A 13,726-nucleotide genomic window follows, 5' to 3' on the forward strand; every position below is an offset into this window, starting at 1 on the left:
CTCTGTCTTAATACAAAAATGCCTTACTATGCCCCAGTGCAGCGGCGGACGACCCAGTGTTATTTCTGGAATCCCCAAGGCCAGGCTGCAGACACACAAGCATTTATGGTCCTGTGGGTTGGGGTGGAGCTGGACACACAGAAATCCCAACGGAAAGAATTTACGTGTGGAAGGTCAGATAAAATGCCTTCTGTGTAGCCAGTGAATTTCAAGACTCCCTAAATTAGAGCAGCAAGCCCAGCACATAGAGAGGAGACGCCCATGGAGGTGATAGGAGAGATGGAGACATTTGAAGGGAAATTGTCCAAGGGTTGTTTCTGAGATGCCTACCCAAAAGGGGTGTGTGCCAAATATTTATCACAGACAAGCTCATATACTTATGATCATGTGAAATCAAAAATATTGACACATTGTGAAATTGTAATATCTGAGGTTCTCCGTCTGTGTCTGAAAGAAAAATCTCGGCACTTCAGATCCCAGAACACAGAAGAGCTGATATTTGGAATAGTTTTATTATTTATTTCATATTATTTTATTATTTCATATTTATTTATCTAGGGTCACACTAGATTTAAATCCTGCAAGGATTAACTCAACCGTTGTATTTAATGCCGCTAGAAGAGAAAGCAAGGCACAGCCTGATCAGGGTCGTGGACAAGTCACTTAGCAGCAAAAACTACACATATAGACACACGTGGTGTTTGTGGCACCCTTGAGTCTTTGCTGTGGCTGGTTCCCTAGTCTTCTCGGGCTCCAATAGGAGTTGTGAGGATTCTAAGGCTCTGACTAGTCTGTCTTCTTGGCCATTTATCCTAGTCCATACGAGACGTATTTGGCATCACACCAATGTGCTGGGAAGGATTCTTAGGAAACAGCAAAGAAAGTACTTTGTAGTTATCTTATTTTCCCTGACTCCCCTACGAAGAAGTTGCTGGAACAGAACAAGACACATGCGTTTTGCAGCCAGATGAGCCTCAGCCTCAGTCCTTGATGTTGACAGTTTGACCTTGGACACCCTTGTTCCTCTTTGGATCTCAGTTCCTAGACCTGTCACCTGTAAAAACCGTTCCTAACTGAAGAGAGTTAAATCAGCTATCACATAAGAACATATGGGGTGTCTCATCTCACAAGTGTCCAGTAAATAGTTTTAGTTTTGCCCTGTTTCCTCCTTCCCTCTGCTTGGGACTGGGCGAGGTGTCCAGCTACAGGGAGCTCTGGAGTCTAGTGAATTGTTAAGGAAAACCTCTCTTGAATCGTTGTTATAATTAACCCAGGTGAGGACCACAGGATGGCTTCCTTTAGTGTCAAATGTGAGTCTGGGTGTTTCCATAAAGATTTTTTTTTTTAATTTTTAAGACTTTATTACAGATGGTTGTGAGCCACCATGTGGTTGCTGGGATTTGAACTCAAGACCTCTGGAAGAGCAGTCAGTGCTCTTAACCACTGAGCCATCTCTCCAGCCTCCATAAAGATTTTTTTTAAAAAGTCAGATTGACGGGGTTGGGGATTTAGCTTAGTGGTAGAGCGCTTGCCTACCAAGCGCAAGGCCCTGGGTTCGGTCCCCAGCTCCGAAAAAAAGAAAAAAGAAAAAAAAAGTGAGATTGACATTTCATTTTTTTATTATTATTATTTTGGTTATTTTATTGGTTTTTTTTTAATTTTTTTTATTAACTTGAGTAACATTTCATTTTTTTATTTTAATCTTTTCGAGACAGGGTTTGTCCTGGAACTCCCTCTGTGGGGGCACAGTTGGCCTCCAACTCAAGAGATCTGCCTATTAGGATTAAAGGGGGTCAACCTCCCAGGGAGACTGACATTTTTATCAGTGGATTTTGAGTAAATAGATTGCCCTTGTGGGTGTGGGTGGGTCCCAGCCTTCAGTTGAAATCCAGGAGAGAGAAAAAGCACCAGCCTCCTCTAAGCAAGAGAGTCCTTCAGTAGTCTGAGTACCATCTGCGACAGAGGCTCCCTTGAAACCTTTGGACTGAAAACGGAGCATCATCTCTTCTGGGGCTCAGCTTGTTGGCCCGCCCTGTGAAATAAATCATTTGTGTACAATCAGTCTCTCCTATTTTTATATTGCGATAGGTAGCATTCATTTGTCAACTTGGCAAGATCTAGGTCCACGGAGGGGACAAGCATGTGGACGTGTGTTTAAGGAGTCATCTAGATTCGGTTAGCTGGGGTAGGAAGACCTATCCTACATGGGGGTGGCACCATTTCATGGGCTTGGTTCCTGGTCTGCATAAACAGAGAAACCAGGCTGAATGCTCGAATTCCTCTGTTTCCTGACTACAGATGTAACATGGCCAGCCGCCTCAAGCTCTTACCACCATACCCTCAAACGGAGGGCTGAAACAAACCCTTCCTTCCTTGGGTTCCATTGGTCAATTATTTTACCACAGCATAAGAAAAAGTAACTCACACACACACACACACACACACACACACACACACACACACATATTCTATAAAATTTCACTGGGAAGCCCCCACTAACACATCCAATAACTTTCCACTCAGCAAATGATATGAATATCTTTCTATAGCTTTAAATATATACCCAAAGATACCTGTCTTTCCTCTTCCTTACCAGACCTCTGAAGCTCTGTGTGTGTGTGTGTGTGTGTGTGTGTGTGTGTGTGTGTGTGTGTGTGTGGTGTAGAGTGGGATTGGTTGGTTGTTTTTCTGTCTTATCCAGTGCCCTCTCTAAACACCCTGTAGTCTGCTTGGTTTTGCTGAAGCTCAGACCAGTTAAATCACCTACCCAGTGGTAAGCCTTAGAGTTAAGACTCAGCAATGGGACAGTCTGACTTCATTCTTCTACAACAGCCAGGACTCTGTATGTTTGCAGTGGGGGAGAAGCCACTACTGTTGGCTGGTGTGAGGACAATGTTTAGTTATGTGGGGCTGGTGGGTGGCTAAGTATATATGTACTAATGAGTTGGCTGCTGCTTTTATTTTCATGTGGAAGCTCTGTTTCACTCTCAATGTATCTAGAGCAAGCAAGGCACCCTCGAATCCCTTACTTATTCTCTTTGGCGGTTTCTGTATTTCTTCCCCCAGTTCCAACCTCCAGACTGTGCTAGTCTAGTGGGTAAAATTAGATCTCACTCCCTCGTCCCTGGTGCCTTCCCCACCACCACCACCACAAAAGGCATTCAGTGAAGGGTTGTTTTGTGAGTGATTTCAGACCATCAAGCACACACATGTCCAGTCACACTGATGGTTAGTATTGTGTGTTCAATGTGTGTCCGACCACATATAAAGGCACTGAGCTACTTAACAGGGAAGCAGAGAGCAGAGCTGTGTTCAGTCTCTGTGCTAACTCTGAGAGCTTAACACGCTCCTTGAAGCCAACACGAAGATCCTGGGTCTCAGGGAACACGATAACGTGATAAACGTGAATGCACACCCTAGTAGCAGACTGTCCAAGCCTTAGCTCAATTTCTCAGCAATCTGTTAAAAACAAAACAAAAAACCTCTTAAGCGTCTACCATGTGCCACATCCTAGATGTTTTTGGAAAGACTAAGATACTGTGTGCCTACAAGGAGCTTACAAGAGAGTAAAAGATAGGACACTTAACCAGGAGCTCGGTAAAGGGCAGAGAAAGCACCCCACAGAGCCCTGTGAGGCCTTGTACAGGCTTATCCACTGAGCTAAACAACCACCATCTTCAAGAGTTCAATTGTGTCCACTTGCAAAAAATCATTCCAGCTAGGCTAGCTGACGGTTAATAACATCCCCTGATAGAAGGAGGGTCAGAGAGGGCCAAAGGACCCTCACCCGAGTCTAGCCGCTCCATGCCCCTTGTTGTAAGCAAGTCTGCCCTAACTGCAGGTGCTCTTGGGGAGGATAGATAGAGAGCAGGGAAGATTAGGTTTGTGGGACTCCCCCCATGCGGTTTTAGGAAACCCTCATCCCTGCTGGAAAAGATTTTCTAGTGCAGCCTTTCGGGGAGAGCACCTATGCTCCTGTAAGTAACCACTCATCTATACTCTACATAAGCCTTCCAAACTCTGATTTCCCAAACTTTGGTGAAATCATATCTCAATTTATCATTGGAACTTTATAAGAAGGGGAATACCTGGTTTGCATTTCCTCTGGGGAAAAAGTTCTAAGCAACAGGCCCCCTCAGTTGGTTTCCTAGACCAAAACCACCCAGAAGTGGCTAATTGCAAAGAATTTAAGTATCAATTCTTTTTATCACCAGGTGGTTCCGAATGGAACTCTGGTTTGTTCCAAGGGATGCCCTGGGATCCAGACACTTCTGTCAAAGCAATCATCTGATAAAAATAAAAAGAGATAGCAAACTTAGGAAGAGCTAGTGAGAAGAACCTAGACGTCAAGGTACATGGCCCATATATATCAGGGCCTAGATGCACAACAATGAACCTTAATAATAATACAAAAAAGTTCATGTTTTCAACCTTGTCATATCAGGCATATACTACATATACATACACACATACATATACATATACATACATACATACATAAATACATACATACATACGTCTTTAAAGATGGAGTCTTCTGTAGCCTAAGCTGGCTTTAAACTCACTATGCTACCAATGATGATCTTGAACTTGGGATCCTCTTCCTTCCCTCTCTCTGAGTGCCCCACAAGCCTAATTTATGCGTTAACCAGTCTTCTGCAAGCTTCATGAGCATACTCTGTCACTGGGCCGGATACAGTCCCCGCTCTACTGTATACCTTTTACATTTTTCACTGAGTTCTGTACCAGTTCTGCCAAAACTGGAAGGAGGAGGTCAGAGACTCCATCATTTCTCTGCCGTCTCCTTATTTGAGACCCCGCCCCACCTCCACAAGGCATGAAGAAAGACATTGTTGTATCCCACTATGTCATCTCTCTTTTTCTTGGTCTTGGGAGGTTTACCGTTTTGGTTTTTTTGTTTTTGTTCTAGTTTTTTTTTTTTTTTTTTTTTTTTAGCAAAGCCTCCTCATTGCCTCAGTTTTCTAGGTAATAGCGAGGAAGTGTGCAAGGACAGAGTATGGACTGACAGAGCGAGCAGTAAGAGATGTGCTTTTGAATGCCCAGAGTACCAGGGCTTTAAAGTTTTTGCACATAAAGCAACAAACCTTTAACAGTCACCCAAATTATGACTCATCTCCAGACAATTCGGCAGAGCAGCACAGATGAGTGAACGCAAAACAGAGAACAATGCACACAGGAGCTGATTGTGTGTGCTCACAATAAGAGCCATGGGAGTTGAGAGAAGGGAGAGACGAGTGTGGGCAGGAACGATGACAGAGATTTCAGGCATCAAGAGGTTGCAGAGTGAACGGGACCCTGATAGGGAGCCATGAGAGCCATAGAAACAAGAGTCTACACCTCTCTACTTCCTGCCCTGGTAGAGCCATCCCTGGAGAGGCCTCGCACTGGATTTGGATGAGGCTAAGCCCTCCAAATAGCTGTATGAGTTACTTTCATTGCTATGACAAAATACTTCACAGAACTCAACACCTCAAGGATGCAGGGTGTCATGGCAGGGAGATCATAGAGGGGGATGCGTGGGATAGTCAGTCACAGTGAATCCAGAAGCAGGAAGCAAGAAGAGATGAACAGTGGTGGTCAGCTATAGTTTTCATTAAACCCAGAACCTCAGCCCGTGGAGTCTAGATCTTGTCAAGCTCAACCAATGTTAACCACTCAGTGGCTTGGACAAAATGTGGTAATGCAGATCACTCAGGAGACCATGTCCTAGCCTGAGAGAGTGGGATTCCCTCTGCCACAACAGCTTAGTAACCAAGCGCATGGTGATGTTAGCAAGCACAGGTTGTGCTGGAGAAACTGTCTATGCTCTCAGCACACGGTCCCGAGAGGATCTTGATACAAAAGTGAGACCTTCCCATTTCTTCGCCACGTTAATTCAAATCCAGTCTCCATGACTCAGTTGTAGCTCAGCATGTTGGGTGGACCTGGAAGCAAGATGGCCTGGGTTCAAAGTAGGACTCCACCACTCTGTTGCTATAGTATTGTCTGAAGGATACCTGACCACTGGCTGCCTCTGTTTCCCTATTAGTGAAGATGGTGATAGTGGTTCCTTGCCTTCCTCTGAAGATTTCTGAAGCAGTATTGACAATGTCCTCACCTCAGTTCCTGTCTTGGCCCTTGGCTCACACCCACTGCTGTGCTTCAACCTCTTCTGGGCTTTGTCCTTTCTGTCCCCTGACATCTCCCCACACCTGGCTACCTGCGCATCTCTCAGTTCTATCTGCGACGGCACTCCTCTGAGCTCTCCTCCACCCTTCCAGCTATCAGAGCTCTCAGCCAGTCCTGTGATTCCTGAGGAAGAAGTCACTTCGGGTCAGCTCTGGGCTGCTTGCCCACAGGCGGAAGGTACCTTAAGGCAAGGGCCCTGTTTATATGATTTGCCTACAGAGCATCAGTGCCTAGCTGCACACCCAGCGAAGACACTGGGTGCCAAGAAAGGGATGGTGAAAGGGATGAATTAACAAAGGCAGGAAGGAGGAGCCCAGAGGACAGGGTGAGCTGAGCTACTGCTCAGGATGGCTTCAGGATTTGGCCTACATCCAGCCACAGCTGGAGACACCCGTGACTCTAACTGGGTGGGGGTGGGGTGGGTGGTGAAAGATCCAGGCAGCCCCTCCCACCCTCCTTCTTCCAGTCATATTCGGTTCAATAAGCAAATTCCCAACTGCCCCTGAAGTTCTGACAACTAGATCCCTAATTTTGCTGGACAATTTCTCTTCTGGGTTTCCTTACGTCAGGGTACAGAGACTCTTTATACATCAAACTATGATACTCAGGAGCTTAACCCGTCCAAAAGCTAACCCTGAAAGAAAGATGTCTCCACCCTGCTCGGCCGTTAATCCACCGTGAACTGCTTGCTCTTTGCCTGGGGTAAGCGATTGATGCAATCGATATTAATGAGTAAATGATTGCCAGCCATTCTCCCCACTCCTAATCAGCCACCAGACTGAGGAAAACAGCCTCCCTCTGAAGGATTCTACAGCGGGTGAGCTGCTGGAATGTATTCCGATGGAATCCGGTGGTAGCGGCTGCTACAGTTGTTGCGCAAACTTCTGGAAAAAAAAAAGGGGGGAAAGGCAGCAGCCTGTCCCTTCTTGAGCCAAGAGATTTAAAACATGAACCCAACTGAGAGAAATTCACACACATACACGCACACACACACACACACACACACACACACACACACGCACGCACCACACACAGGGGGAGGAGGGTCAGAGAACTTAGTAACCATGTTTGGGTCTTGAACACAGGAAGTTGTAGCTTCAACTCATGCAAGTCAAGGTTCATTTTGAAGCTTTTCGAGGAAGTGATAAGGTAGAGTCAGGGCCCTGACAATAAACCTCCGAGATCTAGTTGTTCCCTGATAGTGTCATCACTAAGGGGTCCTCAGACATCCATGAAAAACTAAGCGACATTTCCTAGTAAGTGTTCAACATGTTTTGTCCTAAGTTTTTTGCCAACTTGGTACAAGCTGAAGTCATCTGAGAGGAGGGAACCTCCACTGAGAAAAATGCCTTCCCACATTCAGTGGTAGGACATTTTCTTAATTAATGATTGGTTGACAGCGGAGGGCCCAGCCCATTGTGTGTGGGACCAGCCCTGAACTGATGGTCCTGGGTTCTATAACAAAGCAGGCTGAGCAAGCCAGAGGAGTAAGCCAGTAAGCAGCCCTCCTCCATGGCCTCTGCATCATTTCCTGGCTCCAGGTTCCTGACTTGTTGAGTTCCTGACCTTACTTCTTTCAGTGATGGTCTACAGTGTAGAAGCATAAATCAATAAACCCTTTGCTCCCCTGGTTTCTTTGGTCATGGTTTTTCATCATAGCAATAGTAGCCCTGACTAAGACATGTTTCCTTCCCCCCTTTCTGCTCAGGGACCCAGCATAGTCTATGTTAAGTTACTGAATTCCAAAAGACGGGTGTCTTGGTGGTAAAGCATTTGCCTAGAGCATGCAAGACTCTGGGTCTAAAAAACAAAAATAAAACCTCCACTATTAGAAGTAACCCCGGGCTGGAGAGATGGCTCAGTGGTTAAGAGCACTGACTGCTCTTCCAGAGGTCCTGAGTTCAAATCCCAGCAACCACATGGTGGCTCACAACCATCTGTAATGAGATCTGATGCCCTCTTCTGGTGTGTCTGAAGACAGCTACAGTGTACTCATATGCATAAAATAAATAAATCTTAAAAAAAAAAAAGGGGGGGGCTGGAGAGATGGCTCAGCGGTTGAGAGCACCCGACTGCTCTTCCAGAGGTCATGAGTTCAATTCCCAGCAACCACATGGTGGCTCACAACCATCTGTAGAGAGATCTGATGCCCTCTTCTGGTGTATCTGAAGACAGCTACAGTGTACTTTACTTATATATAATAAATAAATAAATTAAAAAAAAAAAAAAAAAAAAGAAGTAACCCCACCACCCATTTCCCTTGACTTAAATGTAATACTGTTAATTCTTTTTCTGGTTTTGTTTTTCTGTGTAACTTTGGCTGTCCTGGAACTTTGTAAACCAGGCTGGCCTCAAACTCAGAGGCCCTCCTCGGTCTTCTGAATGCTGGGATCAAGGGTGTGTGCACCACCTCCAGCTAACTGTTAATTCATACTGGCGGTGAGAGAGTAATGAACTAAGTCTATGGAACGAAGGGGACTGGTGATGGTGTCTGGCTAAGCTGTGGCCAGCATTGCCCTGCAGACTTTCCCAGATAAGCTTTGTGGCTTCTGCCATTATCCAGCTGATGTCAGGACATGCTGCCCTGACTCTCTAGATCATGAGGTACCAGACCTTGGATCCCATTCCCTGCTGTGGCATCATCCTTATTGAAACCCATGGCACTAGTCCTACTACTTGCCCCTAAAAGACTTTCTCTACAATCCCTTCTCTTTAGGTTCCTCACTCCAGGAACTAGATCTGGATATGATCACATCTGAGTCACGTGCCAGGCCACACCATCCACTAAGATTGTAAGGAAAATTCCTACACAGAAGAAAGGGTTTCAGAGGCTGGGTAACCTCCAAATACCTCACAACTTCTACCATTATATTTGGCCTGAATGGCAGAAAAGGCAAAATTGTTGGAGAGCCTTAGAGAGGCTCAACTTGGGATCACCTTCCTCTCTCTCTGGGAAAAAACAGGGGAAACATGACTATTATTGAGGCCTCTACCTGAGAGCCTTTTCCCAGCTCAATTCAACCTCTTCCGTGACCAACAAACACCTCCCTCTTGCCGAAGGGGCTAGTCTACCTCTGGATTCTACCATGCTTGTTTGAGATGAATTACATCATTTCGATGAATCTTGTCAAGGTCTCCTATAAGAGGAACAAAGGAGTTATTCATTAAAGAGTCAACAAATATTTATTACTGTCTGCTGGGCCTTGAAGGGACAGACGGGACAAAGGCATGCCTGTGTCTCAGAGCAGAAGGTCCTATCCAGTGCCTACTGTGTGGAGGTGGGAAGGTTTGCAGAGGTGTTTGAGTGATAAACATCTCCCCTGGTCTCAGGCATGTGAATATTTGGTACCTGGTTGGTAGCACTCTATGGGTAGGTTTAGAGGGCGTGGCCTTGCTGGAGAACGTATGTCATTGAAGGTGGGTTTTGAGAATTTGTTCTCTCTGCCTTGTGTTTGCAATTCATGGTGTGAGCCCCCGCCTTCCTGCTCACTCTGTCACTGTGGACTCTAACCTTCTAGAACTTAAGCCCAGATAAAGTCTTTCTTCTTTAAGTTGCCCTCATCTTGGTGTTTTATCACAGCAATAGAGGAAGAACTAACAGAGGAGGTGAGTTGGTTTAAGTTGACATGAATCCATTCTCAGCCATTGAGGGGAAGAGGAGACCATTCCAGAGAGGAGGAATGGAGATAAGAAACCGTAAGTCACTGTATGAGTCACGTTTCTCTTGCTGTGATACAACACTATGACTGGGCGTCTCCCCACCCCCACCCCCGCCCCGCCCCACCTGGAGCTGAGGACCCAACCCAGGGCCAAGCGCTCTACCACTGAGCTAAATCCCCAACCCCATGACTGGGCGTCTTATAAAAGGAAGGGTTTTGGGTGGCTTACGGTTCCAGATGGCTTAGGGTCATACTGCTGAGGTCTGCCTGGGAGCAGATAGCACACCTGGCAGCTAGGGCAGCCGCTGAGAACGCACATCTTGAACCACGAAGGGGAAGCAGAGGTAATGACGGGGAACCAGGGCGTGACTTTTAAAACCCCAAAGCCTGTCCTCGGTAACTTACTTCCTCCAGCAAGACCACACCTCCTAAACCTACCCAAATGGGGCCAGCATCTGGTCACCAAGTATTCAAACCGCCTCAGTGAGGAAGCATGGTGGGCTGGGAACACAGTAATTAGAAGACAATGCGTGTGTGGTATTCATGAAGCCGAGGATGGATTGCTGGTGAAAGTCTGAAGATCTTTAAAAATTTTCCCGAGGAATGGGTGCTGAGGTCTTTAGGCACTACCATGTGAGTAATATACATAATAAATTTATCATTTTAGCAATGGGTGATGTATGTATATGTGTATGTAATGGGTATGTATATGTATGTGTGAGTGTACGAGTGTGCATGTGGAAGTCAGAGGTAGGCACCACATGTCATATATATATATATATATATTATATATATATATATATAGAGAGAGAGAGAGAGAGAGATAGATAGATAGATAGATAGATAGATAGATAGATAGATAGATAGATAGATAGATGATGGAGTCTCTTTATTGATCCTGGAGCTTACAGATTGGCTTAGCTAGCAAGCTCTGGGGATTTGCCACTCCCCAGCCACAGCACTGAGGTTAGAGATGCATGCCACTGTGCCCCCACTTTTTACGGGGGTGCCAGGTCCTTATAAGCAGCCAACACTTTACTCACTGAATCATCTTCCCAACCCCGTATTAACTATTTTAAAATGTATCAGTTCAGTGCTTAACGTGTGTACTCGTCATGCCCTTTCATCAGGCAACCTTCTAAGTTTCCCAGACAAACGCTGTGCACCCCTCCTCCTCCCCACCCTACCTCTGACAGCTGCCATCCCACTTCCTGAGTTACAGGAAGCAAGAGGAGCAAGTTGATGTGACTTGTTAGGAGGCTCTCTGGCTGTATCATAAAGGATGAGGTAAAGATCCTCGGGTAGGAAGCAGGCTTGGAGAGCTGCAGAGGAACGAGGAGGCAGGCGGGGTAGTGAGGTACAGTGACAAGAGCAGATGGGAAGGGAAGATATTTCAGAGTTGTCAGTTAGATATTGGAATTCAGAGACACCCATGGAATTAAAATGTCTTTTTTCTAATTCCTATTCACTATTTTGATCCCCCTGGCCACTTCTTGTGGGAGAAGGTGAGAAGATGATGACCTTATTAAATTGATTTTTAAATAATTCTCTATCAGCTCACAATTATTTCAAAATTACAGGCCATTTGGTTGATGATTTTCATCTCTGATGCATGAATTATAAATATATATAACATACTATTTATTTCTTATTTATATGCTAAAATATAAATATATAAATATGATATTTATTAACCAAAAATATATGTAGTATATTGATCTTGAAAGGTAGACAAAACTGTCCATTCCCGGGTGTCTCAAAACACATGTGCCACACCCCGTGTGGGCCCCTCACCCCAGCATACTGGGCTTCAGTCCTTTGCCAGCTTCCTCTCTTCTCTTCTCACTTGCTCTGGTCACGTGTCACCCTGCCTGGCCTTCCTTAGCAGCTGGGCCTTCTCTATCATCACAATGCCAAATCCTACTGCAGGGTGTGTGTGTGTGTGTGTGTGTGTGTGTGTGTGTGTGTGTGTGTGTGTTGTGACCAAGGCAGGAGAAATGGAATGAGCCTTCCCCAGAAGCACAGACACTCCTGATTTTCTTAACTCATGCTAATCTCTTCCCAGAAACCGTCACACCTTCCAGACCGCCCATCTCCACCAATTTCCTTTCTGTAGCTCAGGATGCTCTAGAAACTAATCATGCGGTCCTTCCTCAGGGCTCACTCTATGTGTGACACTCATGCTTGTGCATGTGATCAAACGTGGTTTTTCTCCTGTTATTCTGTCTTACATCAATTTAATCTGTAACAGCCAAAGAACCTAGAAGGATGGGGATGGGCGTGCCTTCCCTCTCTCCTTAACAGGTTTGGTTTGGTTTTGCTTTGTAGGCAAATCTATAGGCTTGGACATGCGTCTAATGGACTAATTGATTAGAGAATCAGATACTTGTCGAAGGGAAAAGCTTTGAGATGCTTTTAAAAACTTTCCCATCGGCATTAAGCATCATGCTCTCTCTATGAATGGACTCTGGCTGTGGTGCTTGGGGCTCTCTATAGCCTATCATTACTGGTTATTTCTTAGTTCCTAACAACTTCTGCTGTCATTGAGAGGCAGATTTTTCACCAGGTACCATGGTGCTTCTCCAGCCTAAGAGTAGTAACCGTGTTTGTGCCTGTCCCAGCTCCTGATAGAGTGTTGGGTGCATAATAGCTACCCAGTAACCACTAGCATCAGGAATATATAACAAAAATAAACTTAGTTCATCAGCCTCAGAAACCTCTTTGGCCACGTCTCTGCTTGTCTCATCCCTTGATATGAAGAAATGAGACCCCATTAGCAACTGCCCTTGAGTAGGACCATCAGTGCCCACTGGTGTCTTCCTTAATTCCTGGGGCTGACTACTGATGGAAAGGAGGGTGGTCAACCAAATGGAGGGAAGGGAGCCTTGTCTCACATTGTCTAATGCGAAACTGTAGAACCAGACAGTGTGTGTGGGAAAATCCAAGCAGGGAAGAAATGACAAGCTTCAGAGTTCTCCAAGGGGGGGGGGGGACCCATGATGGGCAAGAGTTATGAGTATGCTTGTGTTTGTTAGCAAGGAAGAACACTTCTGAGTGGCATAGGTTCCTTTCAGCCCTGAGTCTTTGTTTAGTGGGACTTGGACTCTCCTCATAGGAGTCCTCACTGCCCTTTGCTAGAAGGTTCTTTCATGAGCACCCATTCTAGCCCTTTAGTAGCTGTTTGGAAACACACCTGTTTCCATAAGGAAAATAATTGAGGAATAACATTCCAGCCCCTAAATGTTCCCCAGTTGATCCAGATCCTTCCCTAGAACCCTGGATACTCTGCATCTGGATCTGTAGCATAAGGGGATGGAGTAGGGGTGAAGGATCCAGCTCTGCTCCTGTTGAGATCCTGTTTTGGGCAGTTAAACGTTTCGACTGACTCTATTCGCATGTGCATGTACAGGTGCACTTGTGTGTATACGGCTGTATATGTGGAGGTCAGAAGGGGGTATCGTGGTTTAGGAACATTCAGTTTAGGAGGTAGATGCTGGGGTCTGGACTCTGGTCTTCATGATTGTATAACAAGTATTATTAACTGCTGAGCCATCTCTCTAGCCTCTGGGTTGTTTTGTTGTTGTTGAGACAGGGGCTCAATATACAGCCCTTGCTGGCATGGTAGTTGCTATATGGACCATGCTAGTCTCAAATGCCTGCCTTCTTGCCTGCCTCTGATTCTGACTCCCCTGTGCGGAGCTCAAAAGTGTGCAGCACCATGCTTGTCCATTTGCTATTGTGTGTTTGTTTTCTTTTCTTTTTTTAAAAGAATTATTTATTTATTATATATAAGTACACTGTAGCTGTCTTCAGACACAATAGAAGAGGGCACCGGATTCCATTATGGATGGTTGTGAGCCACCAACCATGGTTGCTGG

At 45.5% G+C, this 13,726-nt stretch overlaps 2 long non-coding RNA genes across 2 annotated transcripts in view; one reads left to right on the top strand and one right to left on the bottom strand.

Annotated features, from left to right (window-relative positions):
- Positions 1-1,596: 1,596 nt before the first annotated feature.
- LOC134479119 (uncharacterized) overlaps positions 1,597-13,726 on the bottom strand; it is a 56,976-nt gene continuing 44,846 nt past the window's right edge. Inside the window, exon 2 of the long non-coding RNA XR_010052221.1 lies at positions 1,597-2,032. This is a non-coding gene — a long non-coding RNA (uncharacterized LOC134479119). The remainder of the gene's footprint in view (positions 2,033-13,726) is intronic.
- The window catches only part of LOC134479120 (uncharacterized), a 40,860-nt gene continuing 37,164 nt past the window's right edge, over positions 10,031-13,726 (top strand). Inside the window, exon 1 of the long non-coding RNA XR_010052222.1 lies at positions 10,031-10,481. This is a non-coding gene — a long non-coding RNA (uncharacterized LOC134479120). The remainder of the gene's footprint in view (positions 10,482-13,726) is intronic.

The sequence above is a fragment of the Rattus norvegicus genome, chromosome 6 (genome assembly GCF_036323735.1).
Source record: "Rattus norvegicus strain BN/NHsdMcwi chromosome 6, GRCr8, whole genome shotgun sequence".
Taxonomy (NCBI): Eukaryota; Metazoa; Chordata; class Mammalia; order Rodentia; family Muridae; genus Rattus; species Rattus norvegicus.